The following is a 24,089-nucleotide window of genomic DNA, read 5'->3' on the forward strand; positions in this document are numbered from 1 at the left end:
TGATCACGAGAATCCCCACCAATTAATTTCAACAGACTTCATGTTAGAAAATACAGCTGTATTATGTTTCCACTTCCATATTAATTTCAAGAGTTAGTAATTTGTTCTTATTTCCAGAGCCAATGTGCTCTGAATGAAAAAGTAACAACAGTCAAAACCACAGGGAGGTGAAGTAAACAAGCTCACTGGCTCCTAATCTGGTCTTTTAAACTAGGTTGAAATACCTTAAAAGTATGAAGACTACTATGGACAAAGGAAACTAAAGTGATATATTCTGGTTTCAGTTAAAGTTGAGATTGTAAATTCTGACATAATACATACAGTACAATTTTTTAATGGTCACTGAATCTGTACTTTGAAGAAGTGATTGGGAATAAAAGAAAATTGCCATCTGATGGGTCTATGCATGAACATCTGATATCTTAATGTATGATTTCTCTTTTATTTTACTAATTTTATGTATATAATTGAATGACTAAGTCTTTTCAAACTATGTTACTGAAGTATTGTATCCACCACTTATTGACATCAGTAGTTGTTGAATTGTTAAATTCCTGCCTAACAAATAGTAAAACTGGTAGAAAACTAGACAAAGAAACAAATGAGTTAAATGAAAAGAGATAAATTATCTGATTTCCTAGCTGGCCCTCCAGATAATTTAGAAACATAAATCTAAACATGTCCTTTACAATGAAAATGTACAGCTCTGCTTTTGAGTTTATAGACAAACAAGTTTGTAGTGAAAGCAAGAGGGACTCCCATTTTGTGTAGTTTCAACAGTTTTCTAGGATTCACTCAGATAACATGTTTCAGTGATTTCTTAAAAAATAAATAAAAAAAAAATCCAAACCAACCAAAGAAAACTAGCCAACCAACCAAAAAAAATCCTCTTGATGCCCCATTATGAGACACACCATTTGTGAAGTAAGAAAATTCTCAGGCTCTGTGATGAATCACTTTAACAATGACCCTCAACATTTCTTTTTATTTTTTTCCTGTGCTGGGGTACTGCAGCTGTTGAAGGCACAACAGAGCAACGGGTGCCATATGTAGATATCAGCTCCAGCTTTAATGTTTGCTTTCCACCCTATTTGCAAAGCACCTTTTAATTTCTCTCTTATGAGAAATTTTTATCTTGAAAGTAAATTGAGTACATTTGACAGTAAGATTGTTCTACAAGCATGCAAAATAACTACATGGTTTGACATTTCTCAGTGTCTACCCCAAACACAGGTTGTTTTGAATGTTTTTTTTATTTTCATGGCTTATTATAATGGAATTATTATGCATGATATTATGTATAGTTATTATATATTGTACTGTCTGTATATATGAACATATGTGACATATTTGATATTATTTATTTAATAATTATGTATGCATGTTATGCACTACAGAGTACTTGGATGAGATTTTGAGTGTGGGGCCCTGATGTTATTCATGACCTAGTGTGCATGTCCATCCCAACATGGAGCTGGATTCAATGATCAGCTGCTTCTGCCCCATCTTACTGTTTTAATTCAGGTTAAAACTGAAAAAGTTAAGGGAAACGTGGAGATTTAAAAAAAAAGAAAAAATCAAACTATTTTGATTATTTGTAAATAATATATTCTGCTGCTAACATTATTTAAACATTTCTTTGGACATTGAACAAAAAACAATTTTTTGTGCTGTTATTCCTGATATTAAGTACTTTTAAAATAATGAATCGCGTATGCCCAGGAATCATAACAGTTGCCTACAAAATATAACTGATCATTTTCTTTGTTATATTTTCACTGAAACTTGCTACTTTCAAGATTTAAAAAAAAAAAAATTCAAAGACTAGAGTCTTGACAGGACTGTTATGTTTTTCTGATAATGTTCAGTCTTGAGAGGACAACATCACTCTAAAAGACCGTCTTTTATTGTAAAACACCAAATACTACACAAAATGTTCACCCTGGGCTCAGCAGTAGCAGCCATTTTTGTCCTCCTTAGTAGCTGGTGTTGTGCTGTGTTTTTTCCTCTCAGCCTGAGAACAACGCTGATAACACCGGTGTTTTCAGTTGTTGCTCAGTAATATGTACTCTGACCAAGGACTTTTCTGAGTCTCATGTTCTGCCAGGGAGGAGGGGAAGCCAGGAGGAAGCAGAGACGGGACACCTGACCCGAACTAGCTAAAGAGGTATTCCATGCCACAGCACGTCATGCCGGTATATAAACTGGGGGCAGTTATCTGCAAGGGTTAGATCACTGCTTGGATCAGGCTGGGTATCGGTTGGCAGGTGGTGAGAGGTTGTATTCTCTTCCCTTATTATTTCCCTTGTCATTATTATTATTGATGGTAACAGTACTGGTTTTGTGTTATACCTTAGTTACTGGGATGTTCTTATCGCAGCCCGTGGGAGTTACATTCTTTCTATTCTCCTCCCCATTCCTCTGGGAGCAGGGGGGAAAAAGGGGTGGGGGGGGTGAGCAAGTGGATGCTTGACTGACTGGGCTTAAACCATGACAGTTCTTTTTGACACTCAACATGGGGTACAAACGGTTGAGCTATTGATATACCTGACCAGAGTATGTCTAATCGTATTTGTGATAAGCATTCATTGTTTCGGGTTAATAGTCATACATCACGGTGCTGATTTATTGGCTCTCAAAGTTGCCCTTGATCTCACAGTTTCAGCATGTCGTACCTTACTTACAGCTGGTATTTGCTGTGTTAGTGTTTATTGTCTGAGGGCCTTGGGGTAAGGTTCATGTCTCGTTGTACTTTATGGTAGTGACTTGTAATGAAATAGAATCATTGATCATGAAACTGATCTGGCTTGCATTCCCAGTGTGGTCACCACCTCTATACTTTGGGAGGTATATAGCAATTACACATTTAGCAATTACACATCTTTTTTCCCCTCCTCGGGTGGTCAACCCATGAAGGAGGCATTCCCTTACAATCCCAGACCCTCCCCCTCCCCCCCCCCAAACCTTTTGCAGCATCATTTGAGAGTTCTGAAGGTTTTGAATGGCCTTTAGGTACCCTTGAGTCCTGCCTGCTGATTGTAATGGGGATCACCATGTTGGCATGCATACAGAGTGTAATTTACCCAGGACCATTTCATCTGATCTTGAGAGTTAAGCAGAATCGAGTTTGGGACTTGTCCAGGGTTAGATGACGATATAGGAGGACCAAGAGATTTTCCCCAAGGCTGGACAGTCATGAGTGGTGGGGTGTGTGGGATAGTATGGGCAAGTATCTAGGCCAGTAGACTTCTCTAGTGCTTTGGAACTTCATCACTGAACAAGTGCAAAATCCAGAAAAATTAGTAAAACACTTAAATGTGTAAGCAGCAAGGAGAAGCAGACAGGCCAACCCAATATGGGTGATAAGCAACTTCTAGTTTATTTGTGACGCAGTTCACACATATATAGAAGTGGTATTCAGCCACTCCTTCTTGGCACAACAGTATTGGTTAGCCCCCCACAGCTTCCTCCACATTCTCCTCCCAGGTCTGGTCTCTGGCTACCTGTGGGGGCCACCCCCTGCCTTGCTTGCACAGTCCTCCAGAACTCTATGGTTCTGCTCTTAGAGTCATTCTGCAACAATTCCCCCCTTTTTCTTTGTGCAAGCAAGGCATTATGGGTTATTCTGTTCACCTGTTTTATCACACAACTATAAACAAGTCTAATAGCTACGATGATTAACCTAACAATGATACATAAGTGCAATACTTCAAACAACAGTGTTTGACTCAACCTGTAATGCCCTGTGAAGACAACCATCTAGTTATTCTTAGAATACTGCTCATTTACTATTGCTGGGTAAGCTGAGCCAGGGTTCTCAGGTGTGCGTACATCGAATTAGCATAATCAGAGACTCGTACAACACATTCCATCAAACTCTTCACATCCATGTCCCTGTTCCAACAACAAAAGGTTCTGCAGTGTTGCATGTCTCACAGAATCAACATTAAAACAAATCAGAAATTGCCTTTGATGTAGAATTGTCTGCTTAGCAACTCAGCAACCCAGTCTGCTTAGTTGAGCCAAGGCCCCGGCTGAAGCACTTACAGTGATTTGGCATATTATGATTGGATACATGTTTTGAAGACCCTTAGTGACTAACATATAATTGGTTAAACACAGGTGTGAGAACTCAACCTTGAAAGCTTGCCAACAGTCCACTGTTCTCATTAACTTGGTGAATTCCAGCCTCTTATCTTGCTTGCTTAAGCTTCTTCGGGCCTCCCATGGCCTTGCTGTATCTTTCAGGACTATTCAAAGTTTATGTACCAATTATGCATTCTCCTGTGAGAACACTGTCTCCACATCTCCCCCCTTTTGTTTTATCCAGTAACAAGTCGCTACTACAGCAAGGCACACACACATTTACATTAGCAGAGTAACTATTACAGGGTGCAGCAGCATGTTGAAGATGCTGATGGCAGTGAAGGACTAGCCAAAGAAATTTCTTACCAGTGGAATTCTCCCCCCCTCTTAAATTTGTTCCATCACCTGCTTTAGAACACTACCATTGTATTAAAATTTTTCTAGCTTTTGCCTTAGCATTTTCTAGCAGCTACTGCAAATTTCCATACTCTAACATCTCTTTTACAAGTGACAAATCTATACAATATAAGGTGCAGTTTCTTATTAGCAACTAGCTAGTAAATACAGGTGGTTTTATACACAAAATCACAACCTCTAATAATAGCTACTTTACAAGCACACATATTCAGGATGTTACTTTTCAGTTGCCCCCAAGTGATGTTTTGCAGTTATTTGTTCTTTCTCTTCCTCTATCTCATTCTGCTTGGGGTAATCACGGTCTGCTCCTGTAGCTGAGGCATCAGGTTTATCCATTCATCTGTCCAGCTCATGGGAAGGCTTGACAAACTTTGCAGGCAGTCACCATGGACCTGTAGGCAGGAGGACACAAATATCAGTTCTTCAGAAGTAGACAGGTTAGACAGGCTAAAGTTAAATGTAACACCATTACTCTCTCTCTCTTTTTTTTTTTTTTTTTTTTTAGTCCCTGCCAAAGCCATCATTACTCCCACTACAGTCCCATGTACAGAACGTAGCACAAGGACCCTGTGGAGACTAACAGCAAACCAGCTCCGAGAAGCATCATTGCAGTGCGAGGTGGCAGGCTCAACCTTAGCGGACATCCCCACAGAGGGTCTGCCTCCCCCACATCGTATGAGGCTTGGGCTTTTATACTGACCAAAATGCACACTCATTCCAACACAGGTGGCCAGCCTGTGCTGGAAGAAGTGGCCAGCAGTATCTACAGAGGTCTCCAAGGGTTGATAGAAACCTGGACATACTTACATTTACCAACTTCTAGTACATGAGTATCACAGAGAAACTGTATGGGCTCCCCCTGTCAATTGCAAGAAAAAATCATAACATATACAGCTTGAGTATAAGAGGATTTTAACGCATACGTGGTCACTGTTTGTCAGGCCTCCTTAACTATTTTGAGATCAAGAGCTTCCCACTCTTTAGCCCCCTGCTGCGTAGTAAACACAGGATATGCAGAGATGCCCATTGCAGAAAATTCACCAGTATTGATCGCATCTTTGGTTAACCATTGTTACAACTGAGCGTCTCCAGGGCCAGTAAGTCTGAGCAGACCGACCCAGGAGACAAAGAGTCAGGGTCTGGAAGCAGAGGATATAAATCTGGCTCGGATTCAGGGGATTCGGGGGCTGATCCTGCTCCGAACTCGGGGTCTCCATTGCTTGCAGCTGTGTCTTTCTTATCAGATGTATCTCGTTCGGTATGTAGCCATCTGCAGACCTGGCTCCTCCGTGACTGAGTTAAAAATTTTCTCACTCTAGGGCATAGTGGGTTGGAGAGGCTCACGGTTCCTTTAAATCTCCCGCTAGCGCATGATCCCTATTTTCTACTGCGTGCTTCAAAATGGCGCCACAATTGATCCGGCGTCGAGGCACCGCCCTCTTTCTTTCGGATTCCTCGACATTTATCATGCGTATACCTTCTAATATACTTTCTCTGTCCTTTTCAAAGTCCCTACTTTCAGAACTGGGGTGGTGGGGGAGCAGGGGGTTACACCTCCTCCGCGGCACCTTCTGATGGAGGGGGAGAAAAGGAAGGGGGGGGGGGGAACCCTGTGCTCCCGCGAGTTGGGGGGAACGAGTTGTAATCTTCCCCCGGTTTCAACCGACCAGGGACGTCTGTTCCTAGTTTCTCCATTGCTACTGCGGCAGTTCTATTTTCTGCCTTGTGTCTTTTTATACAGTTCATTACTTCCCTCCGTGGTTTACCGAGTTTCTTTGCCTTTTTATAATCATTAAGCACTGAGTCAAATAGTTCATCACCAAACATTTGCCACTCACTCTCCTCAAATATTGTATTAGGATCTGCAAAAAAAATCTCTTAGCCTTCCCTACAGCCACCAGACCTGCTAGCTGCTTTAGAGTCTCAGGCTCAATTCCCCGCTTTTATAAAAAGCACTGTAAAAAGTTCAGGGCTCAGTTCCCCGCTTTTATAAGAAGCACTGTAATAAGTCCAGGGCTACCTCTCGGTCCATTTTCATGGCCAGCCTTTTCCGGATCATCTTCTTCTGGGTTGTCCTGTAACCTCGGTATCCGGATCGGCCTCCCGACGCAGCAGTGTCTGGTTCGCCCCAGCGGTGGATTCCTTTCGGTTAGTCCAAGTACCCGGGTCCGTCACACCACTGCAGCAGCATTGCCCGCACTTCCCGGCCGCTGCCGCCAGCGCTGCTCACTCGCCGTTCCGGGTCCCCGTCGACCGGGGCCCTGTATCCCGGGTCCCCGCTAGTCGGGGCCCTGTATTCCGGGTCCCCGCTAGTCGGGGCTCTGTATCCTGGGTCCCCGTCGGCCAGGGCCCTGTATCCGGGTCCCTGTCGACCGGGGCCCTGTATCCCGGGTCCCCGTCAGCCGGGGCCCTGTATCCCGGGTCCCTGTCGGCCGGGGCCCTGTATCCGGGTCCCCGTCGACCGGGGCCCTGTATCCCGGGTCCCCGCTAGTCGGGGCCCTGTATTCCGGGTCCCCGCTAGTCGGAGCCCTGTAATCTGGGTCCCCAGCGACCAGGGCCCTGTAGTCCGCGTCCCTCTTCGGGCGCCATTTGTAAGCGGCGAGGAGAAGCAGACAGGCCAACCCAATATGGGTGATAAGCAACTTCTAGTTTATTTGTGACGCAGTTCACACTTATATAGGAGTGGTATTCAGCCACTCCTTCTTGGCACAACAGTATCGGTTAGCCCCCCACAGCTTCCTCCACATTCTCCTCCCAGGTCCGGTCTCCGGCCACCTGTGGGGGCCACCCCCTGCCTTGCTTGCACAGTCCTCCAGAACTCTATGGTTCTGCTCTTAGAGTCATTCTGTAACAAAATGAGATGTGTTGTCACTCTGGCCATACCAGAGAGGGACAAATCGTGGCAATGTGCTGGGGCTTGGCCTATGCTTACAGAGCCCTGTTCAACACTATGCTGCACCTTCAAAAGGAAAAAGTGTCCCTGAATCTGATGGCAAAGCAACAGACAGTGCAGCTACTCCAACTCCAAGCACAGCAGCTATGCCAACCCCAGTGACAAGTACAGCAGCTACTCAGACTTCTATCTCACCAGACAGTGCAGTTATTCCAGCTCCAGGCACAGAAGCTACACCAGTCCCAGCAACAAGTACAGCAGCTACTCAGACTTTGACTGGAACAGACAGTGCAGCTGTGCAGCTACTCCAGCTCCAGGCACAGCAGCTACGCCAACCCCAGTGACAAGTACAGCAGCTACGCAAACTCCGACAACAGATACTGCAAACACTCCAACCGCAGTGATAATCATTGTAGCTAAACCAGAGGACCAATTCATGCCAATATCAGTCGCCCTTGTATGCAAGGGGAAGAGTAAAACAAAGAGACAAGAAAGATGAAGAAACAAGATGAAGAAACAATAGCAATGCACTTACTACCAGGGACAGCATCTGATCAGGGGTCATCATCAGATGAATCAGAGGAAGAAGAAGAAGAGGTGACTTCTCAACCTCAGACCTCAACCGATCTACGGAATATGCGAAAAGATTTTACCTGTCAACCAGGGGAGCACATCATCACTTGGTTGCTTGAATGCTGGGACAATGGGGCTGACGGTCACGAACTAGAAGGTAGGGAAGCCAAGCAGCTGGGATCACTTGCTAGAGAAGGGGGAATTTACAAAGCAATTACAAGAGAGAAACAGTCCCTCAGCCTTAGACAATCTCACCCCTTCCATCATTTCAGCTGTGGAAAAGCTGTCCAGGACCTCGAACAATTGAGAAATGATCTATCTGATCTATCTAGCTCCTCACGTGTACCAACACACGTCTCATTTACTAACAAAAGGCATCCTACTGCTCGAGAGAGAAGATATGGAAGGTATACGCCATGGGCCACCCTATGGTTTTACCTGTGGGATCACGGAGAAGACATGGGGAAGTGGGATGGAAAACCTACCTCAGCTCTGGAGGAACGGGTGAGTGAAGAGGAGAACAAAGGTCAAGGATGATCATCAATGAAAGCTGTGGCTTCAGTCTCTGGTGAGCAGGTTCCCAGATGGAGTGGAAGAGCTGATTTTACTCCAGCTCCTGTGATAAAGACCAATCCCTTTAGTCTACAGCTAAAGTGTCCAATGTTGTGATGACTATTACAGGGGCCCTGCCTCCAGCCAGGTGGAAGTAGGGGACAATCAGATTTACTGAACTGTGTGGATCAGATGTCCTGGCACGTCAGTCCCACAGAAGTATAAGGCTCTAGTAGATACCGATGCACAGTGTACCCCAATGCCATCAAGCTGTCAAGGGTTGGAAACACAGCTCTACCATCTGCCATGGACTGATCCAGACTGCACTGGAAAAGGGCAGGCTCCAGAACACCTGCAATACCTTGATGACATTATTGTGTGGGGCAATACAGCGGAAGAAGTCTTGGAGAAAGGGAGGAAAATAATTCAAATCCTGCTGAAATCCGGTTTTGCCATAAAACAAAGACCTGCACAGGAGATTCAGTTTGGGGGAATAAAATGGCAAGATGGACGTAGACAGATCCCCACAGATGTGATCAACAAGATAACAGCAATGTCTCCACCAGCTAATAAGAAAGAAACACATGCTTTCTTGGGTGCTGTGGGGTTCTGGAGAATGCACATCCCAAATTACAGTTGGATTGTAAGCCTTGTCTATCATGTGGCCAGGAAGAAAAGTGATTTTAAATGGGGCCCTGAGCAACAACAAGCCTTTGAGCAAATTAAATGAGAGATAGTTCATGCAGTAGTCCTTGGAACAGTCTGGAAGTGTGCCTTGTTTACTGATGGGTCCTGCCGTATTGTGGGAAAGCATCGGAGATGGAAGGCATCTTTATGTAGTCCTGGATGACAAGTTGCAGAAACTGCTGAAGGAGAGGGTAAATTGAGTCAGTTTGCTGAGGTGAAAGCCATCCAGCTGGCCTTGGACATTGCTGAATGAGAAAAGTGGCCAGTACTTTATCTCTGTACTGACTCATGGATGGTGGCAAATGCCCTGTGGGGGTGGTTGAAGCAATGGAAGCAGAGCAACTGGCAACGCAGAGGTAAATCCATCTGAGCTGCTGCACTGTAGCAAGATATCACTGCCCAGGTGCAGACCCTGCTGGTGAAGGTATGCCATGTAGATGCCCATGTACCCAAGAGTCAGGCTACTGAGGAAAACCAGAACAACCAACAAGTGGATAAAGCGGCCAAGATTGAAGTGGCTCAGATGGACTTAGATTGGCAACATGAAGGTGAATTATTTTTGGCCCGGTGGGCCCATGACACTTCAGGCCATCAGGGCAGAGATGCAACATATAGATGGGCCCGTGACCGAGGGGTGGACTTAACAATGGACACTATTGCCCAGGTTATTCATGAGTGTGAAACATGTGTTGCAATTAAGCAAGCCAAACGGTTAAAGCCTGTTTGGTATGGAGGACGATGGTTGAAGTATAAATATGGGGAGGCCTGGCAGATTGATTATAACACATTCCCACCAACCCGCCAAGGCAAGCGCCGTGTGCTTACCATGGTGGAAGCAACCACCGGGTGGCTGGAAACATACACTGTGCCCCATGCCACTGCCTGGAACACTATCCTGGGCCTTGAAAAACAGATTTTGTGATGACATGGCACCTCAGAGAGAATTGAGTCAGACAATGGGACTCATTTCTGGAATAATCTTATTGACATTTGGGCCAAAGAGCATGGTATTGAGTGGATATATCACATCCCCTACCATGCACCAGCCTCTGGGAAAATCGAACGGTACAATGGGCTGTTAAAAACTACACTGAGAGCAATGGGTGGGGGAACTTTCAAGCATTGGGATACACACCAATTGGTTAACACCAGAGGATCTGCCAACAGGGCTGGCCCAGCCCAGTCAGAACTTTTACATACTGTAGAGGGGGACAAAGTTCCCTTGGTGCATATGAAGAATTTGCTGGGGAAGATGGTCTGGGTTATTCCTGCTTCAGGTAAAGGCAAACCCACTCATGGTATTGCTTTTGCTCAGGGACCTGGATATACTTGGTGGGTAGTGCGGGAAGGTGGGGAAATCCGATGTATACCTCAAGGGGATTTGATTTTAGGGCAAAACAGCCAATGAACTCAATTGTATGCTGTTGCCTGCTATGTAATAATTTTATAGCCCACCAGCTAGATGTCTTCAGGTCACCAGCAACTGGCCCTGACTTCCCTCTGACCATCATACCAACAGAGTATGATGAACTTTGATGAACCATATGAGTTCTGTGGCGAAGGAACAATCAGCATCAGCAGGCAATGGTCTAACACTGCACACACCCTCTCCTGCCCCAAAAGACTGTTATAAGAGATGGAACCCGACATCATGGACCGAATGGACTCAGCAGCTTTATAGGGATTGGTCCATGCACTAAGGAATGATCTCTGTGTACGTGTGTGTGTGTGTATATGTATATATATATATGTATACGTGTAAGAGCAATGGTATATTGAAAATGTGGAATCTGAGCATGACGTGAATGGTATGGAATAAGGGCTGGATGCTATCCCGGGTTCAGCAGTAGCTGGTGCAGTGCTGTGTTTTTGAATTTCGGCCTGGGAACAGCACTGATAACATTGATGGTTTTAGTTACTGCTCACATGTTTAGTCTGACCAAGGACTTTCTGAGTCTCATTTTCTGCCAGGGAGGAGGGGAAGCCAGGAGGAATCAGAGACAGGACACCTGACCCAAACTAGCCAAAGGGGTATTCCATACCTCAGCACGTTGTGCCCAGGATGTAACTGAGAGCTACTCGGAAGGGCTAGTTCACTGCTCAGTGGGGCTGGGTATCAATGGGTGGTATTTTATTCTCTTCCCTTGTTATTTCCCTTATCATTATTATTATTGGTGGTAGCAGCAGGGGTTTGTGTTATACCTTAGTCACTGGGCTGTTCTTATCTCAACTCATGGGAGTTACATTCTTTCGATTCTCCTCCCTGTCCCTCTGGGAGTGGGGGGGGGAGGGCAAGAGGGGGGGGGAAGAAAGTGGGGGAATGAGCAAGATGGCTGCGTGGCTGACTTACAGCATGGGGTTAAACCACGATATACATAAAAGAAAGTTCCTTTTTCCACTACAAGTTTCTTCCCTTCAGATATGCAACCAGCAGCAATATTTCCATGCTACAGGTGCCTTTTTATTCCTACCTCTTTTACTTTACATACAAGAGTACACTGTATCATCTTGCAGTATTCACTTTGAAATCCTTTTTCAAAGATTCTAAATAGAGTTCAGCATTTCTCTTGTATGAAGGTGGGAAAGTTTTCCTAATTACATTAGCAAAATGTTTCTTCTTGTTAAATATTTTCTTTTTTTTTTTTATTTTTCTTTTCCTGGAAGCATATAAGGATAAACTTACCTAACAATTAACAGCAATCTGAATCTAGTTTGTATATTAATGAACATAACTGCATGCAGCTATAGGGACTCACACTTTGTCTGTTAAATCTCTGAATTCTAACAGCTATAAAACCTTCACATTGGAAATATCAAGGGCTTTATTAGTAACAACTTTGTCAAGAAGAATTTTTCCCTGTTCTAAATAAAATATTTTTGCTTGGGTTGGTTTTGTTTTGTTTTGTTTGTTTTGTTTTTTTATTTTACTTGCCTAGGAAATGTTTGGGGTTTTTTTTAGCAGAAGAGATGGTTTTCCTGAGATTTTCCTTATTTATACTGATTTTTGTCTAACAAAGTAATCCTCAGGATTAATTTTTTATTTTTTTTTTTTCCAGGGAACAATTCTCCAGAATTTTTCCTCCCTTTATATTAGAGAAACTTCTTGATGGTGTAATATTTCTGTCTGGGTTGAGACACTTTTTATGCACACACTCAATATTTCAGCACATAAGCTATAAATTTAGGAGTACATAATTTACCTCAAACCAAAGAGGCCGATAGCATTTTTATGAGTAATACATTGTGTGTGACATCTGTTAAGCTCCTTACCAACACACTGTAGTTATCCACAACAGTTTATGAGAAGAAATAAAGAAATTTTAGGGGTGGAAAAGCTATTCAGAGTAGGATAGTGTAATTATCTCACTAGGGATTTAACTAGGACAGCAGGCTAAAACACTCTTATACAGTGCCACATTATCTTTAACAACTACATATGGCCAGATCCACAATATGTTTTTCTGAAAGACTAATGATCTGTTGGAAACCCTGGACCAAGTGAGCTGCCAAAGCAACATTTAAGTGCTCTTTGTGATTTCTCAATACACAACTCAACAAACACAACTCTTAAGACCTTGCATGTTGCCTGCAGGTTGTATACTTATATTGCTATGGGATAAAAATACTTTGGCACGGGGAAGGCAGATTGAGAGAAAGTCAGATGCGTGTCTTCATCATCACTCCTCACCACAAGATAGCAGGGACAGGCTTGACTTTGCAGGCTTGCACCCATTCAGTACACACTGTGCGTAACAATAGCCCATATAAGTCTTTTCAATTTTGGCTAATTAAAGCAAAATTAATATAAGGAAGTACAAAACTATTTTGCATAGATTACTATGCTGCATCGGCACAGATCCAGAAGGCCTGTAATTATTCCACAGTCGTCCAACAATTGGCACAAAATATTAACTGCCAAGATTAAGAAAGCAGAAGTGGTGTACCAGCTTCCAGTAGTTAAATCCTGCCCTTCATGGCTCAAATCAATTTTTGCTCATTAATTAGATGTAATGTGATAACCAGGAATTTGAAAGATCAGAAACAATATTTTTGTTCTGTGAAGTTTGTTGGTTATGACTGTAAGCATACAGGATTTGGGGAACTGAGACCATCTGTATACATTTTGGCGTCTGTTTTGTTACATTTATTGGCTCACACAGGTCTGTCCAGACAAAAAAAACCAAAACCGCTCTAACAATATCTTTATGACTTTACTGATGAAAATTTTAAGACACTAATATATAAGAATTCATTGCATGAAAGCAACTATTTTTCATTGATTTCATTGCACAAACTAGGCAGAACAAAGTAATGATTAAATGGATTGGTATGAGGTATTTTCCATTGGCTTTTTCAAAGTTCAAAATTACTGGAAGGTGGTAACTGTCTGGATTATTAATGGTTGGAATTTTTAGGTAAAAATGGAAGCATTTATTTTTAAAATGTCTAATACTCTCTCTTTTTGATCGTTTCTTATTATATTCTAGAGTATGGAGGAAATCATAATTTGATTCAAATAGGTTTAAACAAGATATAGCAAGCTAGCTGCTCTATGTTTGCTACATAATGGTCTATGGACATCTATTATATACAAATTAATGTATTTTTGGAATCAGCAATATTTTCTCCCTATGTTATTTGCCTTTGCAACTTGACATGCCAAATTTCCTATATTCATCCCCTTTATTTCATTGCATGCATTCCATACATTACTATTTCATACACAAATGTCTAGTTTTAAATGAATGCATTAATATAAGAGCAAAGTTTCACTAATAGTGACATAGAGTTTGTCATCAAAAAGCGGTGATGTACCTTTCCTTCTCTGAATTAGGTTTATATAACCTAAGACTGACTCAAGAATATATGTGAAATATGTAACCTCTTGCTACTATAGAAATAATGTTATGCTGATTGCATATTTTCCTGTGAATTTTAAAAGGATAATTGCATAATTTTTGCTAGAACCCATGCAACTACAACAATAAACAGTTTTTAAAATCCCATCTAAAATATCCTGTGGAGGGCACTAAATGTTGGGGGAACACAAGAGGGATCTTTGCTTTCACTGTGAATAGTTGAGATTCATATGTTCTCAGAATGAAAGTTAATGCATAGAGATACATAACAGCATTTTATCCACGGAATTGCTGCAGAGCTAGAAAAAGCAGGTGTAGGAGTGTATAATGGCTTTTGTCCCGTGGTGATGGGATGTTGCCTTTATTTGATCCCAGAATTCAATTCTTCTCTTGTATTTCACACTGACATTTGTACAAGACAAAATCTTATGAAGCTTTGTGTTTAATTTGTATGCATGTGTATGATGACACTTTTTGAAAATCAAAGATTGTGTTATGGTACACTTTGATGATGAGAGACACAGTCTCTCATCCCAGCAATCTCTAAGTCCCTCACATACATATGTATACACATACATACATAGCATAGTAACATATCAGTCTGACTGGAATAGAAACCACAAGTCAAATTTTAAATACCATTCAACACTTTAATCATAAACTTCATTAAATACGTTATATTTAAATGACTCTATAAGTGCATTTTGAGAATACAGTTTTTCTTTTCTTAGTTACAAATATTCCTTGCTATTCATAATAATATTTTTTCTTCTCTGTCGTCAAATAGAAATAATAATTCTTCATACCGTTCTTAAATGATGATGAAAGGGACAATGTCAGCAACTGATGGTTTATTTACTTCACTTTGGTTGTTATTTCACACCTTTCTTGTTAAGATCTGAAAGGTATAAATTGAAAAGCTTAAAACCCACAGTGTTACAGTATCATTTTTATCAATATCTCAGATAAAAAAAATTATACTCCCATAGAGCATTTTAAAATTGTACTCCCATGGAAAATTTTATGAGTTTCCAAGTTCACTTTTGTGTTCATTTTTTTGTTTTAGTCAATTTTTTTTTTCCTATTAATCCCTACTCTTCAAGAAAAGTAACTGTCATGATGTAAAAGTATGTAACATTCACATGCATTTTACACAAAAAAAACCCAGAGGATTTTCTCTAAGATAACTGAAGTTGAAGAAAGTAGATTAAGAAGTCTGAAACATCATGCACATTGTAAAAGAACAGCATTTTCATCTATTTTTGTAATTATTGGTGTGTTTTCTGTTGGATTTATAAGGAAAAAAAATAAAGTTACTTGTCCACTTGAAGCCAGGTCTCCTGAGCTCATGGTAAGTACATTAACAGCAAGATCAGTCAGAAAAAACACAGATTCTCTGTGTGTTTTTGGGTTCCCCTGTATTTATCTGCTTTTAATACAGAACTCTAGCCTTACTGCTAGGTTACAGAACTCTAGACTTACTGCTAGGTTACTGTCAACAAAATTGAGTTTGCAATGGTTAACACTGAAGCTTCATTTGTATATCACTAGAATAAAAATTCACCATCATGAATGAGGAGTTTATTTCAGCAGAACCACCCAAGTGCTATTTACTTTCCACTTTAAATTGTGTGAGAACAGCATATATTGACCTTGATACCATGTCACTTGACTCATCTCAGTATCCTGTATGCATTCATTCATAGAGAAAAGCCTATGGTGCTGAAGTATCATGGGGAAGGACCCTTTGCATCTCTTCCTATGAAAAATACCCACATATTTAGAAGACTGAACCTAACCATTGACGAACAAAGTACGACGATAATATTACAATGGTGGTTTGTGGATTTTGGAGGAAAAGGGACCCTAAATTGTGCATACAATATGGTTATATTACTTATAGAAAAGGGATATCATAAAAGCAAAACTCACATTCCCGAGTTAATTTTATTCATTAACTTAAATTTTTATTAACTAATTTACATATACTCCTTTCTCACCATAGCTGTTTCCAGTCTTCAATTAGCTTAATTTAACGAGAAATCTCTAGATAGGTCACAGCTCTCAAGTTTAATAAAAAATGAGTGAAACAGGCTTAATAAAAATTTAGAAGCTACTTATGATCTTTGGAGTAACATACGTTATTTAGCTCAGAGTGATAGTCTACGCATTTAACCATATTTAGGCAACTTATTGTACTAGATTTAATGTCCCTGTGTATCTCTCAAGATATAAGACAACTACTCATTTAACTCACTGGATTGCTCACCAAAGCAAAAACCAGCTCCTGGATGTTGATTACTCATATTAACAGTTTCAATGACAGACAAATATTGCATAGAATAAACTAGAAAATCCCTAATTACTTTTAATGCTCTCTGAAATGCTCTAAGGAAAAGAGATAAAGAGACAATATCTATGAAGTATGTTTTAAAGTTTTTTGAAATAGCTGTTTCATTCAGTCACTAAGGGTATTCTCTCTTCAACACTTGCTGACAGTAATTTTGGTAGAAATTGGTTAACCTTTGGTTAAAGGTTCCTCCATTCTGAAAAGAAATGCTCTCCCTTTTAACTCTTTTATGACTTGTTCTATATTGAGAAGACTCTAATAACAAGTCAGCATGCAAATTCACTAGTGAGTCATCACTAGAGAACTAAATTAGGCAAGGCAAGAAAATATGATATACTTCAGAATGTATGATTCAGATTAAATTAAAAGGGATGTTCTTTTTTTTTTTTTGAATTTTGCTTCCTTTCTCCCCAGCATATGATTGCATTTGTCTTTGTTGTGGGCAAATAAATCAAACTGAGATATTGAAATCCAGAGAGGGTAAATGTTGCTACTCTAAAGGAAGAAAGGGTTAGATGCAAAAATAAAAAATAATAGTAATAAGAAAAAAATGGAAAACGACAAAATAGACTGATTTTTCCCTTGAGCCATTGAATTTAGTATGTTAAAATATTTGAGCACAATATGTGGCTTCATTTTAAGTAATATATTTTTAGAAAGAAAAATATCCATGAAATGTTTCATTCATTCTGCAAAATACATATAGTAACAAACATTCTTTTAACAAAATTGATAGAATAGATTTTTTGAAACCATTTTCAACAGTCAGTAGTTTTCAACAACTTGAAGACCTTTTGTAAAATCCCAGTCAACTGTGTCTAAAAATAGCGAGCAATATAGAGGATTCTTTAAGCCAACAAAACTCAGGTTTCAAAGCAACTTTGGAAATCATCAAAAGTGTTGCACCTCTGAAACCATCAGTGTTGTACCTCTTAATTGGTATGGAGTTCTAAGCTAATTGATGAAAACATTTTGGGGTACAAAATTATTTTTATTATATCTTAATCCTGCATTAAATGATTAAAGGAATTGACCTTCAACTTAGAACATATTCAGAATTCGAATGTTTTCTTTCATTTTGTGAGATGCACTAGGAACTCAATAAATTTAAGCATATTTTGATTAATGTTTTTTTGGCTGTCACACAATTCAGACCTTAACAATATTATCAAAGTGTTGTCAAAAATCCTAAAAGATAAAATGGCTCTATTCATTATTAACCTAAATTATTTCTACTGTTATTAAAACCCTGGGACAAAGGAGAATGAGAAGAAAAATGGTTACCTTAACACTTTTTTTTTTCAAGTATTTTTTAAGAACCGCTCTAGCCACTACCTCTCACAGTTCAAACAGTGCACTCAAAAAAACACGGGGAAAAAAATTTATCTTCTCTGTTGGGAAACTGAGGTAATTGGTTTAAAAGGCATCAGAGGAGGACATTACTTTAAGTCTAGTGTAACCTATAGAAGGTCAGCGTTAGAACAATGAAAACAGTTTACAGAATCATATCCTGTATTTGATCTTGGAAATACAAATGTATTCTTGTCTCCAATTGATATAACTTCATTCTTTCATTTTCCCATGCTGCTTCTAATCAATCATAAATTGTAATTTTCTTCCTGAACATGCAAAATTACTCTGATTTCCTTTTCTAAAATACATTGAAACTGCAAATAAGAAATATAGTGACTGGACATTAAGATATCCTTTCATTTCTTTCTTTACCAAGGAATTTTTAGGTGGAATTCATTTTGTCTATAATTAGATGTCTACAGCATAAACCTTGACATCTGAACTAACTCTTTCAGGCAACACTTATTAATGCCTTAATTCAATGGAGGTGGTTTATTTGTTGTTTGTTTGTTTGTTTGTTTTTTCCCAGAAAAATGGTTACCAAACACTGTCGTGGTTTAAACCCTAGCCAGACAGCTTGTTCACCCACTCCCAGTGAGTGGTGCCGGGCTGAGAGTAATCGAGGTCCCGTCCCCCCCCCACCGGGGCTCTCCCCTTCCCTGCTCCTGGAGGGGAGGATCGAAAGAGTGCAAATCCTACGGGTTGAGATAAGAACAGTTTAATAACTAAGGTATAACACAAATCACTACTGCTACCACCGATAATAACAATGATAAAGGAAATAAAAGGGGAAGAGAATACAATACCACCGGCCAAGAAACGAATCCGACCCAGAAGCCCCAGGAGGACGCAGGAGACCATGCAGCATTTCCCAGCAAGGCAGAGGAGGAAGAGCTGGACTCAGAAGAGAAGCTGGTGGTGGGAGAGCCGGCAAACACAGCAGCTACACCAGCCCCAGTGACAAGTACACCAGCATCGTTTGAGAGTTCTGAAGGTTTTGAATGGCCTTTGGGTACCCTTGGGACTTGTTTGTGATCATGATGGGGATCACCATGCTAGCACGCATACAGAGTGTGTTTTGCCCACGACTGATTTCAAGAGTTAAGCAGAGTCAGGTTTGGGTCTTGTCTGGGGTCAAACGACGATGTAGGAGGACCAAGAGACTTTCTCTGAGGCTGGACAGTCATGAGTGGCAGCGTGTATGGGATAGTATGGGCAAGTATCTAGGTCAGTGAGCCCCTCCAGTACTTTGGAATTTCACCACCACTACCAGCCAACTGATAACTTGCCCCCCCCAAGCCCGACCAAGCACTGACCGATACCTCCTCCAACCCCGCAGTCCCAGCCCTTCCGGCTAACTCCCAGTTACATCCTGGGCATGACGTGCTGTGGTATGGAATAGCTCTTTGGTCAGTTTGGGTCAGGTGTCCTGTCTCTGCTTCCTCCCGGCTTCCCCTCCTCCCTGGCAGAGCATGAAGCTCACAAAGTCCTTGGCCAAACAAAAACATCCTTGTTATCAGCTCTGTTCCCAGGCCAAAAGTCAAAACACAGCACTGCACCAGCTACCAAGAAGGAGAAAAATGACTGCTACTGCTGAACCCAGGACAAACACTAATTAACCCTAACCCAATGCTTTAGGCGGTCCTTTTCAAATGAAACTGAACTGCAGGGGTTCACATCAGGGTGTCTCAAGAGCTACTAGAGTCCCAACATCTCAACCAGTGACTGATCCATTAGGCAACCCAGAGCCATACGTGTGGTAATGACACTATTTGATCTGCAGACTCAGCATAATCTAGTCCAAAAGAAAATTCTCTTATGGCCTAGTGAGCAAGTCATCTTAGAGTAGTAATTACTTTAGTCTGTTGAGCATAACAGGAAAACCAAGTGAGACGGTTCCTCCAACAGTGATATATAGGTTTGTGATCTTTCTCTGCTTGTTAGGGGGTGTCCATTCCATTGTTTTATTTAAGTTTTTGATAAAGTTATGCTCCACAGTAGGAATGTGCAATCATGTTGGCAAGATCTCTAAATATAATCTCTATTTTCAACTAAAAAGCAACCTGAATAAGATACTAAAATAAGCCATTTTATGTATCTTAATGATTAGCCAAAAACTTAAATAAATTTGAAATACAGAAATTCAATGTGACATCAGTAGGAAACTGGATTATGTTTTGGATCATGTGGCGCTACTCTGTGCATGCAAAACAGGCACCTAAGATTCTACTAATACATAAGTATTCTATCTTTCGCTTTATGGTCATAACAAAATGTTTATTTAGTTTTTTATTGTTTATTTTTTACTCTTAAAATCTTTCTCATATAAGAGGAATACCAAAAAAGTAAGTTATGATAAAGATCTGATTTTAGATGTCAAAGATGAAACTGAAGCTATAACCCGTAGTTTCACCTGTGCAGATCTCTTCATGTAAAATAAGATATTTCATCCCAAAGATCTGGATATTTCTGTTAATTTTGAGGGTGATATAAGTGAAATCAATGGGATTCATGGGTTCGAATCTTGAAAACAGTGAGCACAGTAGCAGCTGAAGAGATTTGGTACATCTAATAAATCATTTGGTCAAAACCAAAAAGGATTATACTTTCATTACAAATTTTTGATACATTTATTTGTGAAATCAGTATACAATACTAAATTATCCCTTGATATTTTTATCATTATAGGGACTGGGAAAAATGATGCCTTGTTATGATGACAAAGAAGAAATATAGACAGAGTGATGAAGTAACACTTGATTTCTCTTGTAGTTATGGTATACTGCTTATCTGTCTGTAAACCTTATGCCACAAATAAAGCTAATATTGCATATGACAGTACAAATTGGTTGCACTGAAATTTTTAAGAGGGCTGCCTGAATAAGCATAGTAATACTGCCAAATGAAATAGCAATGAAATAACAAAATTTCTTACAGAAATCACCAATGGTTTCTTTTTTCTACTCAGAATAAGATGTCTTGATTAAAGAATTTTCTTAATGTGATTCAAAGTTTAGTACAAGAAAGCTGAATCAGTCAGAAATTATTTTGAAATTAAACTATTTTCTCCTATAGTAACTTCATTTTTTTTTCTTAAACATCCATAGAGTAATTCAATGTTTATAAAAAGAGTGGGCTAACCCCTTCGATCATGTGTCTACAGGAGAGGCATATTGATTTATTAACTAGATGGCATGTCAAAACTAATTTAAACATTTCACTTCCATGCGCTACAAACTTACTTTCTATCCTAGAAAATTCTTCATGTGATTGGAAGTGTATTACAGAGTAATCAAAATCACAGCCTGATTTTGTAAACCAACATCCAAAGGAAGATGGCAGAGCTAGCAAATGACTAGCTATTGATGCTCTCAGTTGAGAAAGGATGTTCCATACATAAAAGCAAGTACCCTTATTGGAAAGAAAATAAATAAAGAAAAAATCTATGTCCTTTAAACGCATCTGCAGGCAAATCAACATTTACATGAGGCATCTATGTATCAATAGTAACTGCACCAGTACAATACATAGCACTGGAGGGCAATTTCTGATTCATTAAATACAATCTAGCCATATTAGTCAATCTGTTCATAGACTAAATTTGGTGTTGAAACATACCTCCTTGTTCCCCCACTTTTGGTGAACTCTCACATAGTTTTGTCACGGGTTTTATTATTCTGGTTTTTAATATACATAAATGTTAATATTAATGGCTAATTTAAACTTCTTTCCTTTGTGCTTTTGTTATCATTTCACAGGAGATTTGTATTTCTTAGGTATTCTGAAAAGGCAGCTTGTTTTGCAGTAGAGCACAATACCAGGGAAAAATACCAAATCATTTATGACAATAACAGTGATCACTGAAGCAGTATCAAACACTTACTATCCCCTTTTCTGTCTAGGCTTTTATCAAATAATTTAAAAATTACTCATGTAATTTAAATTCTAAAAAAAACCCAAACATCAAAACTTGTGGTTTTCTTTAATGTTTCTAACTATAGGATTGCAATATATGACTGCAACATGATTTGTTACGTGAAGCAAAATAATTAATCAAACCTACAGAATTCCACAGAGCTATCAGTCACAGACACACCTGAGTAGAAAAAAAAAATCAACAAACTCATAAATTGTAAATTATGCCTGCACCTTGGTGTGAGATTAAAAAATTGTTGAGAAAACTAGTTGCAAACAGAACTATGCATAAAAAAGAAAGAAAAGGTAAATGAAAAATCTTTTTTCCTCCACAGCAAATGAAATCTGAAGAGTGCAGAGAAGACAATTACCAAAAATGATAAAGTTGAAGTGAGGCATATCTATGCAAACTATTTAGAATCATCACTTATCATTTCATACTTAAATAAAAATTTCTGGCAATCAGCAGAAAACAGAACACAGAAATTCAGGGTTCTAATGACATCTCCAGTTTTAAGTGGTTACTTGCTTACATACTGTCCTAAATTCTTGTTAAGTGTTGTAATTGCTCCATCATTTCCTAGACTTAGGAGACTTATTAGGAAATGTCTAGAGCACAGAATGGTTGTGGATAGAAGAGACCTGGATGTTATCTGTTTCAACTCCCCCTACTCAAGCAGTGTCACCTAGAGCCGGTTGCCTTGGGCTATGTCTGGATGGCTTTTGAATACCTTCAAGGATAGAAACTCCACAGTCTCCCTGGGCAACCTATGCCAGTGCTTGGTCATCTCACAGTAAAATGTTTCCTGATGTTCAGATGGAACCTTCCGTTTTTCAGTTTGTGACCATTGTCTCTGGTCCTGTCACTGGGCACCCTGGAAAAAGCCTGTCTCCATCTTCTTTGGACCCTCCCTTCAGGTATTCATCAACATTGATAAGATCCCCCTGAGTCTTCTTCACTGCAGACTGAAGAGTTCCAGCTCTCTCAGCCTTTCCTCATATGAGAGATGCTTCAGTTCCTTCATCATCCTTGTGGCCTTCTGCTGGAATCTCTCCAGTATGTCCATGTCTCTCTTGTACTGAGAAGGCCTGAATTGGACACAGCTCTCTACATGCAGTTTCAAAAGTGCTGAGTAGGAGGGAAGGATCCCTTCCCCTCACCTGCTGGCAGCACTCATTCTAACACAGCCCAGGACAGCACTAGCCTTCTTTGCAGCAAAGACACACTGCTGGTTCATGTTCAACTTGGGTGTCCACCAGGAACCCCAGGTCATTTTCTCCCAATCTGTTTTCCAGCTGAGTGACCTGCAGCATATCCTGGTGCTTAAGGCGTTGCCCAGAGGCAGGACTTGGTACTTCCCCTTCTTGAACTGCATGAGGTTCTGAGCAGCAGAAAGGTCATTACAACTAATTCCTGTAGTTGGAATTCTTCAAAGGAAAGAGGTATGCCTTCAGAAGAGCTTAATATTAACTGTTCCTGCAAAAGGAAGTACCTAATCTGCAAAGTGCTGTTTCCATTAATTAAGTGGATTACAGAAATATTATATCTTTATTACCAAGTCAGTTGCCAGTCATCAGTCTTGCTATCAAGGCAGCATGTTAAATATCCCTGTAAAAAAACATGAAACATTTCTGCCAGCATTGGCAGAACACATACACAGATAGAGATGTTGCAGTGAATAACACCAACATATATATTAGATGGCTTTGTACTTTCCTTTTCACGGCAAAGATGGTATGTTCTGCCCACTAATGTCATCAGGAGGTAGCGCATTACAAGGTTAAGGCCTAAATTTATATCTGTTTAAAACACATTTTGAATAGCTTCAGAATTCATTCTGGCCTTGATTCTCTGCGTGCAAGTGCCCTCAAACATTGGCAGTGGGCAAGGTCTCCTTAATATAGCAGGTTAGCAACCTTGTCAAAGTCCTCTTTCAGTTTCCAAATACCCTGTCTTTCATTTTCATAATTGGTAGTGCAAAGAAGACTAAATGGAAAGTCAGGATATTAATTTAGATATGATGCTTTGAACTGCATTTCTTTAATTCAGGCTGATGTACTCAATTATGGGTCACTTTCAGTGGTAGTGGACGGAAGTGTGTAACTAAGGAGGGCAAAAGCTGAATCTCCAGAAGAAATAGTTTGACCTGCCAGAACAGCAGAAACCATTCTGAAGAATTTATATTCAGATCCAATGTTCAGTCACAGGAAAAGGAATATTGGTAAGTACATTGGTTTGAGACCATCTTAAAAATCTGAATGTGCACAAGTCCATGGGACCTGATGAAATCCATCCGTGGGTCATGAAGGAGCTGGCGAATGAAGTTGCGAAGCCAGTGCCCATCATATTTGAGAAATCATGGAAGTCAGGTGAAGTTCCTGAAGACTGGAAAAAGGGAAATAT

The sequence above is a fragment of the Pezoporus flaviventris genome, unplaced genomic scaffold (assembly GCF_033815535.1).
Source record: "Pezoporus flaviventris isolate CSIRO_AGI_PZ_B2104156 unplaced genomic scaffold, CSIRO_AGI_Pfla_v1 ptg000013l, whole genome shotgun sequence".
In the NCBI taxonomy this organism is placed as follows: Eukaryota; Metazoa; Chordata; class Aves; order Psittaciformes; family Psittacidae; genus Pezoporus; species Pezoporus flaviventris.